At 51.0% G+C, this 23,385-nt stretch overlaps 1 protein-coding gene and 1 long non-coding RNA gene across 9 annotated transcripts in view; one reads left to right on the top strand and one right to left on the bottom strand.

Moving 5' to 3' along the window:
* Positions 1-2,320: 2,320 nt before the first annotated feature.
* TNIP1 (TNFAIP3 interacting protein 1) overlaps positions 2,321-23,385 on the top strand; it is a 52,224-nt gene continuing 31,159 nt past the window's right edge. For 4 of the 8 annotated variants that reach the window (XM_082381492.1, XM_082381491.1, XM_082381490.1 and 1 more), the window contains exon 1: positions 8,350-8,513. The gene's annotated coding sequence lies outside the window, so the exon portion shown is untranslated. Of the gene's footprint in view, positions 2,435-8,348; positions 8,514-23,385 lie in introns of those variants that run through there. The other 4 variants (XM_082381487.1, XM_082381493.1, XM_082381489.1 and 1 more) reach the window with 4 other exon arrangements.
* Positions 8,540-23,383, bottom strand: LOC309624013. The gene is made up of 3 exons (XR_014241740.1): positions 19,403-23,383; positions 12,244-12,341; positions 8,540-11,933 (listed from the first exon to the last, which is right to left on the bottom strand). It is a non-coding gene; the product is annotated as an uncharacterized lncRNA (long non-coding RNA).

Below are 23,385 nucleotides of genomic sequence, written 5' to 3'. Positions count from 1 at the left end.
GTCCAGCTACTTGAGCCTCCTTAGCCCTTTAAGGTCCCTCCACCATTTAGGACTCCAGGAGCAGGAACTAGTCTAAGCTGAGTTTTGTGAATTCACAGAGGATCTATGATGATTGTGGCCTCTGGAGAGAAACTACTGTGTATAGGGGAAATATCACAATCCCGGAACATCAGGGCTGAATTACACATTATACTAATGAGGAATCTGAAACTCCATTTCCTCTAGGAAGGGACATTCCTCAATTTCACAGAAGGCTCTGGCTGACTCAGGGGGCTTCACAAAGGGAGCCAGGAGCAAGATCGCTCTCCCTGATGCTGAGTCCTGCCATCATCCCAAATGCCAGTTTCTGAGCTGTTGGGGACATGAGTAAGGGAGGCCTTGCAATTTGGCATCAGAGGACAGAGATGGGAGCATCTGACAACATGGGTGTGAGAAGGTATATTTTCACTCCCTGCAGAGAAAAGAGTTTACATGCAGGGAAGCGTATCACCCTTTGCGCCTGGTCTAGCTCAGGGACTGGTGTCATTAGTCCTGTAGGACTTTCTGCGTGGTTTGGTATGGTAGCTGCTTGCCACATGTGGCTATTGAAACATTTAAAAAGCAGCCTGTGCAACCGGGGGACTGAGTGTGGTGTGGGAAAGAGCACTGGACTAGGAGTCAGGAAGTCCCTCGATTAACTCACTTGGAAAGTCACTTCCCCTGTCTGTTCTTTACTTCCACATCTGTAAAGTGAGACTGTTGGGCCAGGAGGTGTCTCTAGCATTCCCCAGGCAATCCCAATCTGAAGGGCACAGAAACAGTTGAGGATCAGAGTCAGTGGGCTCTCCCACTCCGTCACCCCCTGTCCCCCTACCTCCCAATGCCCTGCCCAGGACTGATATGGCCTCTTGATATCTGGCCCTGGGTATTTCTCCAGACCCACCTCTGTTACTTCCCCTTTGTTTGCTTCAAACTCCATGGTCCACTCAGAGTGAACAATTTTCAGTTCCCTGAATGTACTCTCTCTTCTCTTTGCATATTCTATTCCCTTTGCTGAGAACACCCTTCCTTACGCTCTTGCTTGGCTACTTTCGGGTCTCAGCCAAGGTGTCCCTTCCTTTAGGAAGACTTCCCAGTTTCCAAATCCTGACGAGACGCTCCCTTGTCCTGGCTCCTGTAGCTCCTTGTATTCCTCCTGTCAGAATACAACTCTACCACACTTGACTGTAGTTACCTATTGATTTGCCTGCAGCCCCCAGAGCAATGCTATCCAATAGAACTTTCTGTGGTGATGGAAATATTCTATACATGTGCAGTCTAAGGTGGAAGCCACACGTGGCTCTTGAGCACTTGCAATGTGGCTAGTGCTACTGGGGAACTGAATTATTAATTTTATTAATTTCAAATAATTTATATTTAAATAGCCATGTACTGCTAATGGCTACTGTACTGGACAGCGCAGCCCAGAGCCTGTGAGCTCTGAGTGGGCAGAAAGTGGGTCTGACTTGTCCATTCCTAGGTCTTCAGTGATCTATAATGTTGTGCAAGAATGACGAAATTCCAGAACCGGGAATGATGGAGAAAGGCCAGCTCATCCAGATGGTCCCCATCCATCTCCTCCTTAGGCATCTTTTCAGCAGATAATGAACTGAGACCTTACGTTTGTAAAGTAATCAATAGTTTACAAAGAATGTCTGTAAACTATCATTTTATTTTAATTACCATCGCAGGAGGCGGGCAAAGCAGGACTCATTATCCCCATTTTACAGCAGGGGATCACTGAGGCTCAGGATGGGGAAGTGAGCCTCAGGAGTTAGTGCAGAGCTGGGCTGCTCATTGGTGGGTAGGTCTCTAAGGCCCCACTCAACATCCCAATGAGATCTGGCACAGAGGGAAGGAGTGGGCTTTTTCCTACCCTGTGGAGAAGAAACTAAGTGGAAACAGATGGGAGAGGAACGGGGAGGGGGGATGGGCAAGAGGATGTGCGCTGGGCGGCTGGTGATTTCAGCCAGGACCCTGGGCGCTGGAATCCCCCCACCTTAGGCAAAGGAAGAGATCGAGGTCCTCGGGAGAACCCCACACTGGGGCAGGGTGGGTCAGGCCGGGTTGCCTCTGCCCCTGGGCCAGTTCTCAGTCCAGCCACAGAATCATCAGGCTTCCGGGCGGGCTCTTACCCAGAGCCCCCTCCCTGCCCTGGAATTCACAGCAAGCGACAGCCCGTCTGGGAAGTGACAGGTGGGGAACTGACAAAGAAGGGCCCTGTGCTCTGCCAGGGGGCGGGATGGGCCTCAGTCGAGTCTGCGGGGCTGCCTGCGTCTCCGTCGTGGGGAATTCCCCTCCTGCCTAAAAGTCAGCCTGGCCCAGCTCTCCTTCCTGCAGAAGCGCAGTGAGCCGAGGAGCCTTCTCGGGTGGCAGCCCCGCTGCACAGACCCCGTCCTCCCCTGCCCTTCCCCAGGTGAGTGACCCGGCACGGGGGCCGTGAGCCAGGACAGGGCAAGGGCTCACCGCACAAGACTGCCAGGGCCACCAGACCCTCCTGGCTGAGCCACGAGCCACCTGGCCCCCCTCCGCTTTCCTGCCAGCTGGGATCTGTGTCTGCCCCGGCCCAGCTCCCTTTCCCCCCAGGGGCCTGGGCTCTGGGCCTCTACCTCCTTGCCCGGCCTCGCTCTCCTCTTGCGTCTCTCCCTCCATTTCTTATTTCCTCTTCCTGCCCTCCTCTTCTTGCTCTGCCTTCTCAGCCAGTCTTTTTCTCTCTAGTCGCTGCCAGTTTTTCCAAAGGGAAGGAAAAGAAAGGTCTGTTTTTGTCTTATCCTTCTCCCAAGAAAAGGGGGTGGGTAGGTTTGCAAGTGTGAAGGCAGGTGTGTGTGTGTGCATGTGTGAGAACGTGTGTCTACGTTTGTGAGCGTGTGTCACGTCTCCCGAGGTGCCTGTGTGTACGACTGTGTGAGCAAAATTGTGTGAGCATGTCTATGTGTGTGTGTGTGTCCGTGGGCGTCTGTGTCCGGGTCATTACATGATTATGCGTCTGTGAGTTTTTGAGGGTAAGTGTTTGGGCATGTGTTGGGCACTTCAGTGGTCTAAAGCTAGATAGGAAGAGACCAGGTGGGAGTCTGGCCCCGCCTCCCTTGGGAACATGGTGGAAGGCTAGGGCCCTCTTTAACACCGGGGAGAAAGGACTTCTGGAGGGCTCTCCCACCTGCTCTCCTCCAGGATCAGCTGGACCTTTATGTGGTTGAGCCTTTAACACAGAGAGAGCCCGAGGCACTAGGAGCGGGTGATGGGCTTGCAGACAGTGGTGATGCGGCCTCATCTTTCATCACAGTCAGTCCAGATTTTCCAAAGCTGGTCAGAGGCCCAGCCCAGGGAAGTCCCTGGCTAGGAGGGGCAAGGAGTGGAGGCCAAGTTGCTGTCACAGTGGCTTCTGGGCTGGAGAAGAATGGAGGGAGAAGTGGGAGGGGCCCTAGAAGAGGGTGCATGGGAGAGGACTTGGGGTGAGGCTGAACAGCACCATCAGGGCTTCCCAGGATTAGGAAATGCTCTGGTTCCCATGGGTCTGCCTCATTCAGGGGCTGGGCTGAGCCTGGCTGACCTCTTCCCACTTCCAGGAGGATGACAAGGGGCAAACTTGGATCCAAACCCAGATCCACTTGACATTCTGAGCTGGAGACAGGAAGGCCAGAGGGAGAGGAGCTGGCCTGGGGCTCCTAGGAACTGTGGGAGGGGCCTGGCTAGGCCACGTCTGCTACCGGCGGGAATTTCCCCCACTGTCACTTTGCCCTTTCCTCTCCTCCAGCGGTGCCCTAGAAAGCCTAGAGTAAGAGGCAAGCCCAGGGACGCAGCGGAAACAGTTGGGATGAAAAAAGAGGAAAACAGGAAAGACCCTGGAGAAAAAGGAGAAATGCCTTCTAGGCCTGGTGTTTCCGAGAACACTTTGTGAAGTCTAGGGCAAGTTCCTCCACAGCTCTGGGCCCTGAGGTCCTCACTGGAAAGAGTAGATGAATAATCCCTGCCCACCCTATAGGGCTGATCATAAGTATCATGGTTGCCTCTCACTGATGCCAGGTTCTGTGACGTTTCATTCTTTCTACCCTGTGCATTGGGCACTGTTTTAGCCTTCTTGTTATTGATAAGGAATCTGGAGGAGAGTCATCGCGAGGTGTAAGTGGCAGGACTGTGATCTAAGCCAGGGTCTATCAGACTCCAGAGTCCACCTCCTAACCCTTGCATGACATGCCTCTTGGAAGTGGGGCAAACTGTTAACATGAAACGGTTTAATTCACCTTAAAGTGCTGAATGAATGTGAAAAGTTATGGATTTTTTTTAAAAATAAATTTATTTGCATTTATTTATTTATTTTTGGCTACGTTGGGTCTTCGTTGCTGCGCGCGGGCTTTCTCTAGTTGCGGCGAGTGGGGCTACTCCTCGTTGCGGTGTGCGGGCTTCTCATTGTGGTGGCTTCTCTTGTTGCAGAGCATGGGCTCTAGGCGTGCAGGCTTCAGTAGTTGTGGCGCGGGCTCAGTAGTTGTGGCTCACGGGCTCTAGAGCGCAGGCTCAGTAATTGTGGCGCACGGGCTTAGTTGCTCCATGGCATGTGGGATCTTCCCGGACCAGGGCCCGAACCCATATCCCCTGCATTGGCGGGCAGATTCTTAACCTCTGCGCCACCAGGGAAGCCCAAGAGTTATGGATTTCTTAGCGCCATTGTATCCATCCCCTCATGCAGTTATTTGGGATGTAGATAGAACTAAAAATGTTTTCTGGGGCTTAGGGTGGGAAGCAGAGACCATAAACTCTGCTCATTTATTTACTCTTTACCCCCAAATACGATTACCTAATACAATTTCAGCCAACACCATGTGCTTGACATGCATTTCTCATTTATCACTGAAATCTCCCTCTCATATATACACACACACCCAACACCAAAAAGCACCTAGAATCCATCGTAGGATTTTCCATTCCTGAGATTGCCTCTGGCTATGGAGATGTGGGACTGGATCTAAGGAGGGGACCCAGACCCAGGACTGCTCCTTTCTTAGTTCATTAGCTGCTCATCACCCCTAGCGAAGGCCCAGACTCACTAATTCACCTATCAAGAGTGAGGCACATGTTCATTTGTCTTGGAAGCTCTGTTTCCCATGACTGAGGTGTGTGGAAATAGCATTGCTCCGGGAGCAGGAGACTTAAGTGCTATCCCAAAGTTGCTGTAAGACTTGTGACAAGTCCCTGGCCCTCCCTGGCCCTCAGTGGCTTCATCCCTATAAGAAAAAGGCTGGGTTTGATCCTTTCTCAGGACTCTTTAAGGACTGGCCTTTTGAGTTCTGTGCCTTGCTAGCTGGCAAGACTCCATAACGTAATGCTCAAGAGCGTGAAGGGTTTCAGAGCCGGGATCTTCATGTTCCAGCGCTCTGCTGCTGCTGAAGACCTTGTGGAAGTCACCTAACGCCTCAGAGCCCCAGTTTCATCTGTGAAGTGGGGGTGATAATGGTTCTGACCTCAGAGGCTGGTTGGGAGATATGCGAAAGTGCAGACCTAGCACACAGCAAATATGCCATAAATATTACCTTCTAATGTTTTTAATATGCAGCTTTCACTCCTTTTTAGGCCCTTGATTTAGAGCTCAGTCACTTATAAGTTGAGGGTTTCTTGGTATGTTTTTCATATCCCTCAAATGCGGATTTAGGTGTTAACTTTGGAGCAGCCTTGGTGGAGGTGGTGGAAGGGGGCGGGGGAGTGGTAGAAAGGAGACTGGGAAACCGCCTGCCTTAAGACAAAACAAAACGAAACAACGAAACAACGCACAGGCCTTTTGATTCTCCTGCCAGGTGGGGCTTTGCACGGGTGCTTGTCCTCACTCTGGAAGAGCAAGAGGTTCCCAGCTGACTGAGTCACTCAGTTCTCAGTGTCAGGCCCAGCTTCCCAGCTTGGAAATTTCCTTCCAGGGCTGCGGGGAGAAGGGGGTGCCAGGCTAGGGGGCCCATCTCCTACCCTGACTAGCCCCCAGAGTCTAGGGTCCCAGAGAGTTTGTGGATGGTGGGACGGAGCCTGGGGAGGTTGCATTCCTGGGTTTAACAGTGAAGTTCTACTCAATGCATGCAATCCACATCTACAAACCACTATCTTTTCTTGAATGCTTACTGTGTGCCAAGCTTTGGGCTTCACTTGCATTATCTCATTTATCCTCATGATCACCTAAGGGGTAGGTAATCATTATCTCCACTTTTCAGAGAGGAACAGAGACTTAACCCAGGAAGGCAGTGGTTGAGTGGTTAGAACCCCATTAGTTAGGTCCGTAGCCTACGTTCATCATGAGTGTTGAGTTTCTGTAAGAAAGTAAGAAAAATCAGGACACTGTAAAGACAACATGATGCAGTGGAAAGAGCACATATGACCGGGAGCCAAGGACCTGGGTTCCAACCCTGGTTTCATCACTCCATGTGCGTGGCCTTAAGTAAGTTATTTACTACATTGAGGACTCAGTTTACCAATCTGCCAAATAGGGGATTGTGATCAACGGTCCCATGGCCCCTAACATGGGATGTTTAGAACTCAAACAAACTGAAATGGATGGAAGAGGTGGATGTGGTCATGACTTCGAAGAGATGCATCTTCTCACACATTGCAATTGTTAAGAAAAATTATCCAAAAGGAGGGAATCAGGCAAAAAGATGACTGTGTGACCTTCTTGTGCCATACTAGAGCATTGTCCAACAAGCCCACCTCTAGGAGTCACCTGGCACTTTGGGGAATGAAACCATTTGCCTAATTCTCTAAGGTCAGACATTTACAAAAACAGCTGAAATAGTCTGGAAACAAAATGCAAACAGTTGGAGACTCTTCACTTTTTAAAGTAAATTTCAGTGTTCATGAGAAGGACTTTGGTTGGGATTAGGAAGAGTGCATTCCAGGAAAAGGCAAACTGGGAATTACAGACAAGAGCAGGAAGAAAACCGGACAGGGCAGGGGCGGCGCACAAATGGGTGAGGTGATGCCTGAGAGCTGCGGTATGAACCAGTCCAAGATCGTAATCTCCCGTTGATTGGTGACACTCAGTGGTGCTTTGTTTGGTGTTCGCATCCCTCTCTCCCTCCCCCTGTTCGAAATATGTGTACTTATTTTCATAATTAAAATGAACTAGAATTAATATCATTTTGAGACTTTGATAACCCCTTTGACGTAACTAAAAGCATCCCAGGATGTCACAAAGCCTGAAAGGAGAGTTCTTGGATTAGGCATATAGTTGGGTAGGTTGTGTGTGTGTGTGTGTGTGTGTGTGTGTGTGTGTGTCTGTGTGTGTGTGTGTGTGTGTGTGTGTTTTCACACAGAGTCACAGTTAATTTACAGAGCTCTCCTGTAAAATGAGGGCCTGTATGAAATAATTCCCCAAATCCTTTCTGAGGATGAGGGCCTGTCAATGACTAAGTTTTCAATAGTTCCGGTGAAACGAATCTTTTGGAATAAGTTTTTCATAAAGCTATATTAACCCAATTTAAAGAGCTGTCCTATATTCCAAGGTTAGGACTTTCCACTTTTTGAAATTAAAATTTACCCTCTTTTAAATAAAATGGTGGGCTTAAAAAAACAAGTGTTCCCAACCTGAAACCAAGTTACTGCTCCTTCCTGGTCTGGGAAATCTCACAGCCTGTTTGCATGATCTGGCCCACATATAGGTAGACAGTGTAGAAAGTGGGCTACGGATTTGCTCACTTGGGTTTCAGTCTTGGTTCAGCCACTTACTGAGGTCATCTAACCTCCATGCGCCTTGTACATTAATTTATTTATGGTAAAAAAAAAAGGGGGGGGCGGATAAAAACCATCTCACTAGGGTGACTGACCGAATTGAATAAATAAAGCATGCAAAGTGCTTACCAAGTTTGGGGCAGTAAGTATGCAAAAAATGTCAGCTGTGACAATAAGATTCTTTAAAGGTACTTTCACCTCTGAATTTCTGTGAGCTCTGTAAGAAGTCCGGGGGAGCCCTGGACCGAACTCTAGCTCTGGCTCAGCTACAAATGCTTACGTGCCTTTTGGCAAGTCCCCTCCCCGCGCTCCGGCCCCTGTGCCCCTCGGCGCAAGGAAAGGGTGGGTGGTCTCTTCGGCTCGTCTCTACTCTGAAATTCCGGCTTTCAGGGTGGCCCCAGCCTCATTCCGGCGCCCGGAGTTTCCGCAGCAGGGGGGGCCCCGAGGGACTGCCCAAACCTGCAAAGGCTGCAGCCCGAGGCAAAGGCTACCCAGGGACCGGCCTGCTCCGGCGGCGGCTGTTTACCTCTCTGCGTCCCACCCCGTTGGCTGCGGACCCGCCCAGATGGCGCAGCGTGATTGGGCGAGCGGCCTGTCAATCGCTGGGGACTTTCCCAGGGGGTGGGGCGGCCCGGCCCCCAGCACTTCCTAGTTCCCGGCCCTGTCTCCTTGCCCCGACCCGGGATCCTGTGCAGTGCTGCGGGGTCAGAGTCTGGCCCAGGCTTCTACCGCGTCCCTGGACTCGGGCTGGACGCGGAGAGCGGGGCGCGGTCTCCCAGGGTCCCCACCCTCAGGTAAGCCGGCCGGGCAGAGCGGGTATGGAAAGGAAGGGAGTCTGGGGCTGGGCCGGTCCCAGCCTCGGTAGTCCACCGGGCGTGGCTGGGGGTAGGTCAGGCCCGGACTGGTGGCCTGGGCTTCTTGGCTCCTGGGCTCCGGCGCCCGAGGTCCCCGGGCGCAGGGCACCTCCAGGGGCGGCCGGGTCCGGCCGAGTGGGGGGAATCCCTGACCTGCGCGGAGGGTGGTGGGCGCGCGTGCGCACTGAGTGGGCAAGCGTGTCTGGGTACTGCAGGCGGGCTGTGTGCTGGGTGTGCGGACCCGCGGGTTGGAGGGTGTGTGTGCGGGCGTGGGTCTGTTTATAGTGTGGGAGACCAGTTTTGGAAGCCGTGTGCACACGTATTGAAGAGGAAAATAACTCTTATTGGGCGCTTTCCAAGTGCTGAACTAAGCTCTTTACATGTATTAAACTCGTTTAATTGTCACTTCCATCCTCAAAACGAGTATGATTATTATTATCCACATTTTACCGGTTAGGAAACCGAGGCCCTTGGAGATTGGGGTCATACAGTTAGAGAGTTGCAAAGTCAGGATTTGAACTATGGCGTTTGACTCCAGACTCTGTGCTATACTGTTTCTTGAACATATTTTGCCCACTGTCGGAGACAACATTTGGGTGCATTTGCAGGGTAGCTGTAGTGAATTTTGGGGAGCGATTTGGGGTGTGGAGTTTCTACATATGCGTGAGTTTTCCGCTGTAGAACATTTGTCTGCAAGAGTGTGTGAAGTTGTGTGTACATGAAAGTGATTGTATTATATATTCATTAATTGTATGGGAATTTTGTGGGTGGGAATTTTGTGCAACTGAGTGAGACTTCGTGTTTTGGTTGGAGGGGGGGACTTTTGTGGATGATGCAGAAGAATCAGCAACGTTTATCCCCACCCCCTTGCAGAATGACAGTGCAGAGAAATCTGTGGATTCCTAATGCATCATTTTTATTTCACAGCATTGTCAAAATAGAGTTTAATCAGCTCTTACTCATTTTCCAAACAATGCGGTAGGGTAGAGGGGAATTCAGCACCTGATGAAAGATTCGGAAAGAGGACTCTCAATTTTTTTTTCATTCCTGACAATGGATATTGCATTAGGAGGCTGGAATATTTATTAGCACAAACTCATAGCAATCCTATGATGTCTTAATATCACTATTTTACAGCAGAGAGAACTGAGGCAGTGAAAAGCCAATAATGGTAATAATAACAGCTTCCATTTATCAGCACTTTCTGTGTGCCAGGCACAGTGCTTTATGTTTAGTATCTCATTTACTCTTTTCAGCAACCCTAAGAGAGAGTCACTAGTAGTAGCCTCAATTTTGAGGTGAGGAAACTGAACCCCCAAAAGGTTAAGACTTGCCCAAGCCTAGTAAGCCTTGAACCCTGGGCCTTGTCTCCTTTCCACTATCCTGGCTGTGTCCTGGAAAGATAATGTGATCAGGGCCTGGCACTTCACTGAAGCACTTGATCATGTCCTTCTGGAGGCTGCAGCCGTGAGTGTCTTGTGTTCTACATACTTATGTGACCCTGTTTTCTCCCACCCATGTGTGTCCGTGGGTATGGCATGGCACTCATGCTGAGGGTTGCTGCCTGCCCCTATTCCCACCCCAGGGCCTTTGGGGCCCCAGGAAGCCGTGGGGTCTGACTCATACGCTAACCCCCAGTGCTGCCTGTGCCTTGGGCCCCGGATGTTCTGGGTTGGGTTGGCCGACCTGATTTGAACACCTCAGAATTGTAGGAGATCGGTTGTCTGCCCCCCTCTCTGGGTACTACTGGGTAATATTTTATTCTTGCACTCACTGTGATTTAACCACAGCAACCTGCTTTTTTTCCCCTTGGACAGGCCAAGTTTATTCTTGCCTGAGGCCTTTGTATGTACTGTTCCTTCTGCCTGGAACACCTCTCCCCAGCTCTTTTCATGGCTGGTTCTTCCTTATCTGTCAAGTCTCAGCTCAAATGTCACCTCCTCAGAGGGGCCTTCCCTGACCTTTCTATGCAAAGTAACCCCTTTTTTCACTTTCTGTCATATTACTATTATATGTATTTTTTAATACATTCATCATGCCCTGAAATGATCTTGCTTATTTGCAATTGAGAAAGTATGTGTGTAGATACTGTATGTGTCAGGCATACAGTAATTTTTACTGCTTGCTTGTTTGTTGTCTTCCTCTTTTCCTAGAATAGAAGGGAGAGAGCAGGGACCTCTTTAGTCTTCACGTGTGCATTCCTGATACTAGATAAAGAGTGTCTGGGGTAAGGCTTTGCTGGGTTTGTTCAGCAGATGAGTAGAATAGAAGCAACTAGAACAATGGTGCATTTCACAGATGAGAAAACTGAGTCCTAGAGATGGGAAGGCTCTTGTCCCAGAGAGGTAGTGGCAGAGTCAGGGTGAGAGCCAGAACTTGCTTCCCAAGGCATCTTTCTTTTCTTCTGATAGTCAGCAAACACTTCCTGACAGCCCTCCGGCCTGGTGTTGTGTGGAGTGGCATGGTACTCAGGTGAATAAGATACTGGCTCTGCCCTCCAGGAACTCATTGTGGACTGGGCAGAAATGTGCCATGAGCACTAGCTGGAAGGCATAGTGTGCCAGCAAGTGCCCGGTAGTAAGTCTGACTGGGGTGTGGAGCAATTTGGGGGTGCCAGATGGTCAGGGGGCTTCTGGAAGGAGGTGACTTCAAGGCCGGGCCCAGGCAAGATGCTGAGGTGCAGAGGGGGGCCTGGGCCCCTTCTGCAACTTAGGGTAAGAGGATTTGGGCTAAGGCTCTGCTGCACTGGGGGAGCTGACCAGCTGGGCTAGGAAAAACCCTATGGTCTTGACTACCAGGCGGAGAAGTGTCAGTTTTTCCCCGTCAGCAGCACTGGGAAGTGATCAGAGCATTGGCAAACCCAAGCGTGCATGAGAATCCCCTGGGTGGCTTGTTAAACACATTGCAGGGCCGCGCCCCCAAGCGTGTCTGATCCAGCTGGTGGCAGCGGTGCTGACGCTGCCGGCCCAGCTGCTCTCTGAGAACCTGTGGTGTAGTGTGCCTGATTTAGGGTTCAGCACACCTGGGTGGGTGCTGCGTCTGCTTCCTCTTCTATAGGATTACGTGACATAAGTGCTACTTCCAGGGTGGTGTGAATTAATGAGACAGTGTGTGTCAAGCGCTCAGCACAGGGCTGGCGTGGGGTAAGTGATCCATCGCTGCTGGCTGCCGAACATCGTTAAATCTTATTAATGATGCTGATCATGAGGCTGTTGAAGGGATTTCAGTGGGAGATGATGCAGATGGTCTGATTTTTCATGCTTCGGGATAACTTGCCTTGAATCCTCTGCCACCTCTGGACCATGCTGTGTCCTCTCTGGATGGGTCATCCTTTGTTTTGTCTCAGACGTCTTTCCATCCCTGTTTGGAATAGTGGCAGTAGACATGTGGGAGGGCCGCAGAGGACATCTGGCCCGAATTTCCTCAACAGCACCCAGCACCCCAGCAGGTGATCAGCCAGCCTCCGCTTGACCACCCCCAGTGCAGCGTCAGGAGTGAACTGCCTTGTAGGCGGCCCCTTCCAGTGTTGTTACAGGTGGCTCCCTGTTGTGGGCCCACCTCCTTTCTCATCCCTCTTTTTTCCCTCACTGCTCACCTGACCACTTGGAGGGAGGGAAGCGGGACGAGAGAGGGGGAGGGCAGTAGGAGGTGTGGTGAAAAGAACACACACCTGGCCACCAGAAGACTGGGTTTGCTTCCCCTCTGTGTCACCGCTGTCCCTGCAGCCTTGAGCAGGTCCTCCTCCCTTTGCTGGCTTTGGTGTCCCAGCTGCAAAATGAAGGGATTGCAGTGGCAGGCGTCTTAGGGCGTTCTCTTCCAGAAAACTGTAGCCCAGTGACTGGGCCGCCCTCCCTGGCTCCAGTAGTTGCCAAGTTCTTCCTACTGGGCCAGGCCTTTCTGTGCCCACCCTCCTGGCTTCTTGCTGCTGCCCCCGACCCCCGCCTGCCCCTCCTCTTCCTGTTCCTCTTTGGAGAGTGTCTGGAGCCCCCTGGAGAGTGCCCAGAAGGAAGGCACAGGGAAGCAGGGAGAAGCGCCCCTCGTCCTGTGGGAAGCAAGGCTCCCTGGGCCGCAGAGACACACCTGGGCGGCCGCCACGGCCTGGCCTGGCCGCTTGCAGGAGGAAGTCCTTGATGTTTTTCCCCGTGACCGGCCCCGGACAGTCGCTCTTCCGATAGGAACGGATGACTGGGCTGAGGAGCTCTGGGCTGAGGGGCGGCTGGCTCTTTGTCTGGGGGCTGTCCCCGGGCGGGGCTGAGCTCTCCTCTCCCCAAGGAGCCCACCCCGAGGCTGTTGCCTGTGTCTTTGAGCACCTGTAGGGTGGAGAGACCCGGTGGCCCAGGCAGATGTGTGAGTGTGTGTGTGTGTGTGTGTGTGTGTGTGTGTGTGTGTGTGTGTGTGTGTCGGGTGGGGGAGGGGGCTGGGGGCTGGGGTGTCGTGTCACCAGGGAGTCATCTACTCAGAGACCAGAGCTGGTGCTTTTAGGGCAGGCGTGGGGGTGTCCCATGAGTCAGGGGCCCTTGGTTTGGTCTCCACCCGCAGTGGAGGACGCCTGTACCGCTCTCACGCTCTCAGCTGGCCAGCACACCCTGGTCCTGTGCCTTCCTCATGGCCAGCTTCATCTCAGTGGTCTGAGGGACCCCAGTTCCTGCCACACCCCCACTGCTGCCTCTGAGGTGCTGCCACCCCCCACCCCCAACCTCTGGGAAGAGGAATGGGGGTCTGAGGACGGCAGCCCTGACTTATAGAAAACACGAAGGAATCTTTCAGACACAGAGGGTAACACGCAGACACTTGGGCATCCACCCATCCAGCTTAAGAAGGAACGTATTTTCTGTTCACGTGAAATTTCTCCCCGATCACCTCCTTCCCCACCCCTCCAGAAGCAAACAAGTGTTCTGAATTTAGAGCTTATTCTCTTGTATTTCTCTACAGTTTTATTATTATAAACGTATACATCTGTAAATGATATTTAGTATTGTTTTGTTTGTTTTCAAATGTTATTTAGATGCCATCATACTGCCTGTGTTCTTCTGCAACTTGCTTGTTTCGCTTAGTGTTATATCTGTGAGATTCATCCCTGTTTGTGTCTCTAGCTCTGGCCTATTTGTTTTGCACAGCTGTATAGTATTAGCATTCCCTGGTGTGAAATGGCTTCGATGTCTTTATTCATTTTCTTCTTCATTAGGTTGTTTCCAGCCTTTGCTATTAAAATAGGACATCTCCGGCTTTTATCTGGGTGGTCTTGCCCCCGGAAGCTCTCTTCCTAACCACTGTGGCTCCTGTTGGGATAGTCTACAGACTGTTCTCTGGTTCCCAGTGGGTCCTCACAGCATTTCCACAGGGAGAAGAAACCAGGAAAGTGAGGACTGCTCAGGCTCACTTGGTGAGGGAGCAGAACCAGGAGTTGAACCCATTAAACCCTCTTTTCACCATATTTGGTACGAGGGGAATTCTCAAAAGTTGTCATCTTCCCCCTTGGAGGAGGGAGTTACGGGGCTGGAGAAAGCCTTTGTTGGATAAACCAGCTTTGGGCATTTTGGGGTCAGGTAGACAGGAGGACAGTCGAGTCTCCCTTCCCTTTTATCCCAAGGTTGGGCCTAGTGCCCTTTGTCCCTGTGGCTGATAGTGGATGTGCTCCTCCTAGGTTAAGAGAGTCACAGCTGCTGGGAGGGAAGCTGGGCTTCTAGGCGCGGAGCATTTGCACCTGTGGATCCCAGGAGCTGTGAGGAGGCGAAAGAAAGCGGGCTGGGGTTGCTTGGGCTGCCTTGTCAGCCCTTCTTAGGGGGCTGTTGGCAGTGGGGAGTACAGGCTGGGGACTGATGATCAGGTGGGGCTGTTCTCCTTTGTCCCTTGGGAACCTTGCCACCTTGAGCCCAGCTCTGCACCTGTCTTGACTCGGCTTCCCCTCCAGCAAAACAGGTATAAGGCCCCGTGTGAGGACCCACAGGCAATGGGTGGGAAGCTTCGCCCTTGTTTCCAGCACCAAAGTCTGGTGCTTTTCTTCCCGCCTTTGTCACCTCAAGCCCAGGCTTGACCTTCCTGAAGCCAGATCCCTTCTGGCGGGTTCCAGGTGGAAACTCTCCTTTACAGTTGCGAAGTCTCCATCTACTGAATTCCTTGACGAGAAAACTTGTCCCTGGACTTTTCCTCCTTATTTATGATTCTGTCCCTATAGCCTGTCTGTCCACGTGAAGCAGATTCATAATAAGGAGGCTCTCATCCCTGCCCGCAGCCCTCCAGCCTCATTTGGTGCCAGAACAATAGCTCTTTCCTATTGTTCTGGCCCTGTCAAGCCACTTAAATTAAAAACAAACAAACAAAAAATTAAACTCTCCCTTTAAAAGTGTTACAAAATAACATGTATTCATTAGAGAAAACACTCCAAAAACTCAAGCAATACTAAAGGTATAACGTAAAAAATGAAAGTTGTGTTCTTTTCTCCTTCTCTCCTGCCTGTATTTTAAAATTAATTTTAAAAATAGAACAGGACTAGATTCCATTGTAAAGAGTTAAAAAACTGTAGGTAAAATAAAAGTTTCTTTTGATTCCAGTCCCCTAGCCCAAGTCCTTCTCTAGATGTGTCTACTAGCAGCAGTTTGGTGTGGATCTTTCCAGACCTTTTCTATGCATATTTAAGATTTCATACATATACGTATATATACACACACACACATATATACACACGTAGTTGTGTGTTGTTTAATAAATAGTATCCTATTATACATATAAATCTATACTTTGGTTTTTTCCTTAACAATTTTTTTTTATATAAATAAATTTATTTATTTATTTATTTTTGGCTGCTTTGGGTCTTTGTTGCTGCGCATGGGCTTTCTCTGATTGTGGCGAGCGGGGGCTACTCTTTATTGTGGTGTGCGGGCTTCTCATTGCAGTGGCTTCTCTTGTCGCGGAGCATGGGCTCTAGGCACACGGGGTTCAGTAGTTGTGGTGCACGGGCTCAGTTGCTCCGCGGCATGTGGGCTCTTCCCGAACCAGGGCTCGAACCCGTGTCCCCTGCATTGGCAGGCAGATTCTTAACCACTGTGCCACCAGGGAAGTCCCCATAACAATATTTTATGGGCACCTTTCTGTCATTGCAAAGCAGTCTGCCCCATTCTTTTTGATGGCTGTATAGTAGTCCATTGGATGAATGCACCATAGTTTATTAAACTAGTCCCCACTTGATGAACGTTCAGGACATTTTTGCTGTTACAAAGTGTGTGGCAGTGCACATCTTTGTCCAGTCTCTGTGTACAGTGATACAGAGATTCCTAGCTTACTTAAATAGGCGATTACCCCAATCAGTTACCTCTGACTCTTTAGATAGTTGAAACCTCCTCAAGCATACTTTTCTACAAGAGAACTTTCTTCTCAGCCAATCAGGCATACAAGCGTGATTGTTGATGTCATTGAGAAAGGACATTCTTTAGTGTGGGCAGCCAGCTATAAGAAAAGCAAATGTCCACAAGGCGGTGAAACTTCCTCTCTTTGGTCAGGCAAACCACACCTGGAGTGTTGTGTCCAGTTTCAAAGCCAGCTGCAGATAGGGTGGGGGTGGAGGGTTGAAGGGGTGGATGGGGAGGGGTCTGGAAGCCAGTCCCTACAAAGGGCGATGCAGGGAACAAGGGCTAATCTGCTTTGAGAGAATGCTGCAGGTTCCAAATCTCCTCAGGGCTGAGATGGAGAAGAGTGTCATCTTGTTCCTTATTCTAGGGGACCCCAGGAAGCAGAGCAAGGGTCAGTGGAAGCAGAACTGGAAATAGCCTAACTACAGCCAATGCTGGCTGCCCAGGGGAGGCTCCTTGAGGAGGAAGTTGGTCTGGGTCACTAAAGATGGTCAACCAGAGTCCCCTGGCTCCCCTGGGGACCAGATAAGCACAGGACCGAATTTACCCTGAGCTTCCTTTCATCCTGAGAGTCTAAGCCTTGTTGACTGCTGGCAATCAAGAGCAGACTGGTACCTGATGCAAAGTTAGCTACACATAGAGGTAGGGACGTAGAACCTGGGGCATGTTCCAGATAGTGGGACAACAGGCAGGACTGGTGTCCTCCCCCTGAGGTACAGAGCCCTGTGCCTCTCAGTCAGTGCAGGCCAGTGGAAAGGGCACCGATGTTGGAGTCTGATAGATCAAGGCTGGATTCTTTGTTCTGCCACTAACCGGCTGTGTGTCCTTAGGCAAGGGACTTAACCTCTCTGAGTCTGCTTCCTCATCTGAAAAATAGAGATTATGCCATCTAGCCGAGAGGATTGGTTTCCTTGCTGGAAAACAGGGATAAGAATTTTTATCTCTGTGTGGTGAGAAGAAAATGAGGTAATAATGTTGGTAATGATGCCAGCCTAGTGCCTGGCATATGGTAGCACACAACTGTCAGGCCCTCTCCCAGCTTTAGTTAGATGCTCTTTGGTCGACTTATGCAGCGTTTCCAGCCAGCTGATGGCCCTGGTCCTCCCCACTGTCCCTAGGCTGATAGTGTAGAGCCTGGGTCTTGGAGGCTAAGTGGGGGCAGTGGGACTCCCTCTGTGGGTGAGTCAGTGGAGGGGAGGGGGGAAAGAAGGACACAGACGTGTGCCGTGTTTGAAGGACACAGTTCTCAGGCTGAGCTGGAGAGCCTGGGTGCCGGCCAGAGAGGAGGGCAGGACCTGGGGAAGGGCTGCAGACATCATCCAGGGGTTTCTCACTGCTCTTGGGGAGGCGACAGCACCCCTGATAGCACTGCAGGAGGATCGATGAGGCAGGGAAATCTGCTTGGGCATGGGGAGGGGTTGGAGCTGGGGAGAGCAGGCTTTTCAAAGTCAGAAGGTTTTAGAAAGGGATGACAATAAATTGCAAGTTCTGGAATGTTAGAACTAGAAGAGGCCTTAAAGTTTGTCCAGTCTTCCCCCTTATGTCGTATTATTGCTATTGTTGCTAACCTCTCCTTTTAGAACACTGAGGCTGGGTGATGGAAGATATCTGCCTTGGTGTACCTTGACTGGATCCTATGATTCCTGAGCCCCACCTGTTCCTGATATTACGCCCCATGCCCGCAGCCTCTTTGTTGCTGAATTGGTTGGAAAGACTGATTAAATCTTTGGCTCCTCACTGGTGGGGATGCTAGGGCGGGCTCCCTGGGTACAAACCATCTAAAGTAGGTGCTGTCTCTTTGCTGACAGTCATCAAGAGGGCACCGCCTGCTCTTTGATGGTTGGACCTGGAGCCCCAGTTTCCCTGATTGTGAAATGGGTGAGGAGGACTGGTAGTCATCACGAAGTGCAGATGTGGACAGATTTTTGCTTTAGTTTGCGAGGGCTTTCATGGTGCCTCACTTCCCGTTAGCCCTTGGGGGACTTGCAAGATATTCCCATTTGCAATTGAGGAAAATGAGACTCAGATGATTCCTAATCTTTCATGAGCATGGCCTTGGTCGATGGGCTTCTTGTAGCTTCAGCTTCACCAGCTATGGTGTTGTCCCAGTGTCCCTGCTTAACGGTTATTTGCAGTTCACAGAAATTAAGTGGATGCCACAACCAATCAGCTGGGCACAGTTATGGGGCTGCCTCAACCTTTTAGTAAGAACCTACTGAGTGCCAGGTACTTAGTGAGGTACTATTATTATTATTATTTAGGAAATTTTATTACGAATTGAATACATTTCTTTGTTAAATAAACAATTGGGAAGTAGAAAGTGAGAACTCCCTTCCAATTATACATGTATTATTTCATTTAACTTCCTTAATCTGACGTGCAGTGGATTCTGTTATTCCTATTTTGCAGATGAGGCAGCTGAGGCTCAGAAAAGGTGAGGGGCTGGTCCAGTATCACACAGCCTGCAGGGGTGGGCAGAGCTGGACCAGGGGGAGGCAGGCGCAGGTGAGGCCCCAGGTACAGCGTGTAAGGAGGGCTCCCGCTCAGGGTCGCTTGCGTGCACTTGGGCGCCCCCTTCTGTTTTGCACCCTGCGTGCCTCACCTGCTTACCCCCAGATCCCGCCCTACTGGGGCCCTTTCTTCCTGACTCCAAGGCTGTTTTATCTCCAGTGTGCTGGGTCCCCTCTCTTTCCTTGCCTTGTGGCTGGCTCCCAAGCCAAGGCTTGGGTCTCCATGGATCCTTAGGCCAGTTTTAAGTCATCACCCAGTTTCTCTCTGGTCCAGGCTCCTCCCTGTGCCTGTGAGGGAACCGAGGTACAGAGAGTGGACAGCTTGCCCATGGCCATCCAAGCAGGCAACAGAGTAGACATCAGGACCTCTGATTTCCTGTCCTGTGCCTTCCTCCTGAAGACCCCTTCCCTTCACCACGCTGTCACCCCCACCCACCAGCATCCCTGCCAGCCCCTGCCTTTGCCTGGGGAGGAGGCTGCTGGCCACCGTGACCTCCCAACTCCCAGTACCAGAGATCTACTCAGGAGTTTTCCTCTGGTCCAGGGAGAACTTCACTTCCCCCAGAGCTGCAGGGTCTAGCTGACCTCAGGATGCAGCCAGTGCCCAGTGGCATTAGATCAGACTAAGTTCCCAAGTGGTCCTCAGTTTCCTCATCTGTCGAACAGACATCAGCCATGCCTTCTTTCCAAGGCTGTTGTGACAGAAAATCAATGCTTGGGAAACTCTAGGTATTTTGCAAATGTTACTGGCTATGCAAATTCATATCATTCATTCATACCTAGGAGCCCCTACTTCTGGCACCAGCACATGGCTGATCACAAGGCAGCTTCTGATGGGCTGAAGCATTTCAGTGCAGAAGCTGGAATGTAAATTTAATTCTGAATCTAGCCTTTTTCAACCGTCATCGTCCTCTTGGGTGGAGGTTGCGATTTGGGCCCACGTTCCCACCCCCCCATCCCCTTAGCTGCTCACCTGTCGCCCTGTCATGCTGGCTCCTCCTCCTCCTCTTTTGGGCTGGTGGCTCCTTCGGTTTCAACAGGATCACCTCCGTCTTTTCACTCTGTGGTCGTGGCCTGGCCTGCCATCTCTCTGGGCCCTTTTTTGCCCCTAAATTGGGACTTTCTGGTTCCAGTGGGCACCCCCAGGCCTCTCAGGGTGGGCTGTGGGATCCCACCCCCCTGCCCTGAGCCGAGATCTTGTCTTGGAAGAAGGTCTGAGCTGGCTGCCTCTTCCCCACCGACGGTTTCTGTTTTTGGAAGGCAGGTTGGTGTCCACTGCTGGTGGGTCACCTGATCTGTAGCTTTAAATTTAAAGGAACCAGGCCCAGGTGGGTATGGAGTCTAGGCCAGACTTGGCAAGAATGTGGATGGGGCCTCTGCTTTGCAGTGGGATTGCAGCACAGGAGCAGAAATGGAGGGTGGGGGCAGTGGCAGACTGGAGAGAGAGCAGGCACCTTCCAGCTCCATCCTGACGTTTTGTGTGACCTTGGTCTTCCTGCTCTGGGGCCTGACTGCTGCCCTCACACCATGAGGGAGGGTCAGATGAGCTCATGCCCCGGGACGCCTAGCCGCTGAGCTCCCGTACTACCCCACACAAGGCGTGTGGGTGGTCAGCGCCTCCTTCCCCTGTCCACACCCACTCCTGCGGTCTGTGACGGAGGGGAAATGTGCTGTCAGCCGGGGAGGCAGGACAGTGATGCAGCCTCGCATTCCGAGAGCCCTGGGGCGCCTGGTAACGGGCTTGGCCTTGTTGCCCTTGGAGATTCCTGTCCAGCTCTGTCATCCTGGGAATGAGTCCCCTCTCCAGGAAAGGCCTAAAAACCACACAGACCAGGAGGAGAGTTCCCATCTGCCCGGCGGTCATCCTGGAACTGCCGCTGACCATCTGGGCATGAGGTCAGCAGAACGTGGAAATTCCCCATTCCTCTCTTTGTGCTTCTTTTCTCCAGAAGTCCAGACCCTCCCTCGGGCAGCTCCTCTGATCTCCAGAGAGGACTTTCTCACAGTAGACTGTTTGGTCTGGGCTCCCTCTGCCTGTAGCCTGTTTCTCCCCCTGCCCCCAAGCTGCCCAGGCTGGAGTCAGGAGGATAGCCCTGCCTGCCCCTCCGCTGCTTCCCGTGAGTCCGCTTCCCTGTTGGCTCCCCAGTGCTGAGGGAGAGCATGCGTGGTTTGGAGGATGTGGAGGCGGGGTTTCAGTTCCTGTATCCTGCATCCTGCTCTGTCGCTTGGCCTTACATCTGGGCATCTCTGAGAGATTTTGGCTGTGCCAGCCTCCATTCTAGAAGTATATGGCTGTCCAGGTGCCTCTGGTCCGTGGATCACGGTTAGGCTGTCAGGATGTTTGCACATGGCCTGTCAGGAGACAGGCGTAGGGTCAAGGGCTCCTCTGCCTCTTTCTGTCTCTCTGTTCTGATTAGAGATTTATTGGGGCTCTATCCTGGACCACTCTGAAGATACCCTGGTAGGCCAGGTGATCTCGGCCCCTGCTCTGACGGAGCTTCTAATCTATTGGGCAAGCCAGATGTGGAGTAAAAACATTCCCAAATCATCACATAATGTCAGCTGTGAGTTCCATGTAGGGTGAGTGTGGAGTGGTGAGCAGGAACCCGGACACCTGCTGTCACTTATCACCAAAGGTGGCTACGGCCCCTCCGGCTCTTGGTCTCCCCATTTGTGAACTCCATTCAGCTCTTAATCACGGCTCACCTCCCAAGTGCCAGGCCTGTGCTGGCAACAGAGATGAGGAGAGCATGCTCCTGCCCCCAGGAGGTTCTCAGTCAGATGCACATAGGCTTACCCCAGTCATATATACTCCATACTGGGCATAAGGGCTTGCTGGAGAGGCACACAGGAGAAAGGGGAGCATAGAGGAAGGACGCCCCCAACGTCTACCAACGTTTCAAGCTCCTTGCTATATGCCAGTCATTGTGCCAAGTGCCTTACCCACACTGTCTTTTAATTCAGTGACCACTTCAAAGCTTTATTGCTCTGCTGTGTAACATTGACCTTTCAAGTTAAAAATAAGTCCCCCCTAAGCTGACTGGTGACTTCTGTGTTGGGTGTGTGGGCAGCTGTCCTTTGCCTCTGTGGGGCTCAGCAGGGCGTGGGTGCCTCTCAAGTGTGTGATTCTCTTTTTCGTTAGTCTTTGGCGGAAAGGTCCCACTCGCCAGAACTTTGTTTTTCCTCCCGGCTCATGGCATCGCATGGTAATGTGGACCCTCTGGGCAAAATCCTTGTTTATCTCTTGTGCTGCAAGGCAGGGGAAACAGTCCAGAGGGTACCCGATTTATAGCCCCATGTTACCCTACAAACAGGCCTGAACTTGCATTTTGCCAGTCTGGCCTGAGTGTTGGCAGCTGTGTGAGTATAGCAGGTGATTAGCTCGGCTTTCTTAGGTGGAACTGGATTTTCATCTTGGCCCTTACTTGCTGGCTGTGTAATCCTGGCTGAGTTACTTAACCTCACCAAGCCTCCATTATAAAGTGAGGATAACTTACTATGTATTTTAGGGTTGTTGTGCAGTTTGAGATAATGCATCTGAAGGGCTTAATGCAGTGCCTGGCAAGTAGGTTAATGAATGGTGGCTGTTATTATTAGTCCCTTTTTACTCTTTTCTTGCAGTGAGCACTTGTGGGTGCTCAAAGGGCCTTTGAGGACTCGTGACTGAAATCGTTTTGGCCCTGGGGGTGGTGATCTTGGGAGGGAGGTTTCGGGGCCCCAAGTCCCTTCTGAAGTCCCCGGTGGAGGCCTGTGGAGCTCTTTCGTGGTTAGTAAGCTCTTTGTAGGGCTGGAGGCTGAATCAGTTTTTCAGCCTCAGGGCCTTTGCACTTACTATTCTCTCTGCCTGAAATATTATTCCCCCAGATATCTGCATGGCTAGTTCCCTCACCTCCTTCTATAAAGTCCCTGCCTCAAACTTCCTGCTTAATTTTTGTCCATAGATGTTTTTAGCACCCCTAATACTATGTTCATCTCTCTCACTATGTATCTATTTATCTACCTCCATTACTAGAATGTAAGCTCCAAGAAGGATTTCTGTCTCTTCTGTTTGCTGATAATTACCTAGCACCTAGACTAGCACCCAGCACAGAATAGATGCTCAATAAATAATTGTGGAATGAATGAATGCAAGAAAGAAGTTTCTCTGCTAAGTCACAGAACTCGGATTCTGAAATCACTTTGCCCAGTGGTTTCAAATGAAATAAAGCCGGTGAGATTGAACAGAGCACTTGCTGCACAAGTAGATGGTGCTTTGATGGAAAATCCATCTGTTCATTAGAACTGGAAGGAGGAGGTTGACAGTGTCAATTCGTGTAGTAAATATTAGTCAGGGGGTTTTCTTCTTGTTCTTTCTTTTAAAAAAGATAGTGCACATATAAATGGAACTTCGGATTGGATTGACTTGCTTATCCCTTTGGGCACAAGCATTTCATTTTAAAGATCACTGATTTAGTGTAAGACTTTCATTTCCCCTCCTCCGGGAGGGGAGGGGACTGCCCACAATCCCACAGTGAGTTAATAGCTAGACTATTTATTCATTTGGTAAGTGTTTATTGGGCATTCCTGTCATAGCTAACACCATGCTGGACGCTGCGGATGCAGTGATGCAGGGTCCTCTTCTTCTGGACCCTGTCAACAGGACATGAGCTCAAGTGTTTTGACTCCAAGGCCCAGTGCTCTTTCTTGTACTCCACATTGCACCTCACAGTTGACTGCTGTTCCAGATGAACCCTTGGTACAGTGAGGCTGCTAAAAGAAACTGATGCCGTTCTTAGGTTGCATTAATAGGGGCAAAGTTTCCAGATCAAAGGAGGTGACTGTTCTGCTCTGCTGTACTGTGGCCAGCCAGTCTGAAGTGCTGTGTTCTCTTCTGGGTTATGGTGACTGCCTTCTGGGGCACTGATTGACTAGGACGCCTCAGTGGCTTGGCCAGCCCCCTGACATACTGCTGTTGTC

Source organism: Balaenoptera borealis (assembly GCF_965194805.1).
Source record: "Balaenoptera borealis genome assembly, chromosome: 2".
NCBI classification, from domain to species: domain Eukaryota; kingdom Metazoa; phylum Chordata; class Mammalia; order Artiodactyla; family Balaenopteridae; genus Balaenoptera; species Balaenoptera borealis.
Note: the sequence above shows the minus strand (reverse complement) of the source record. Positions and strands in the feature narration are given on the sequence as shown.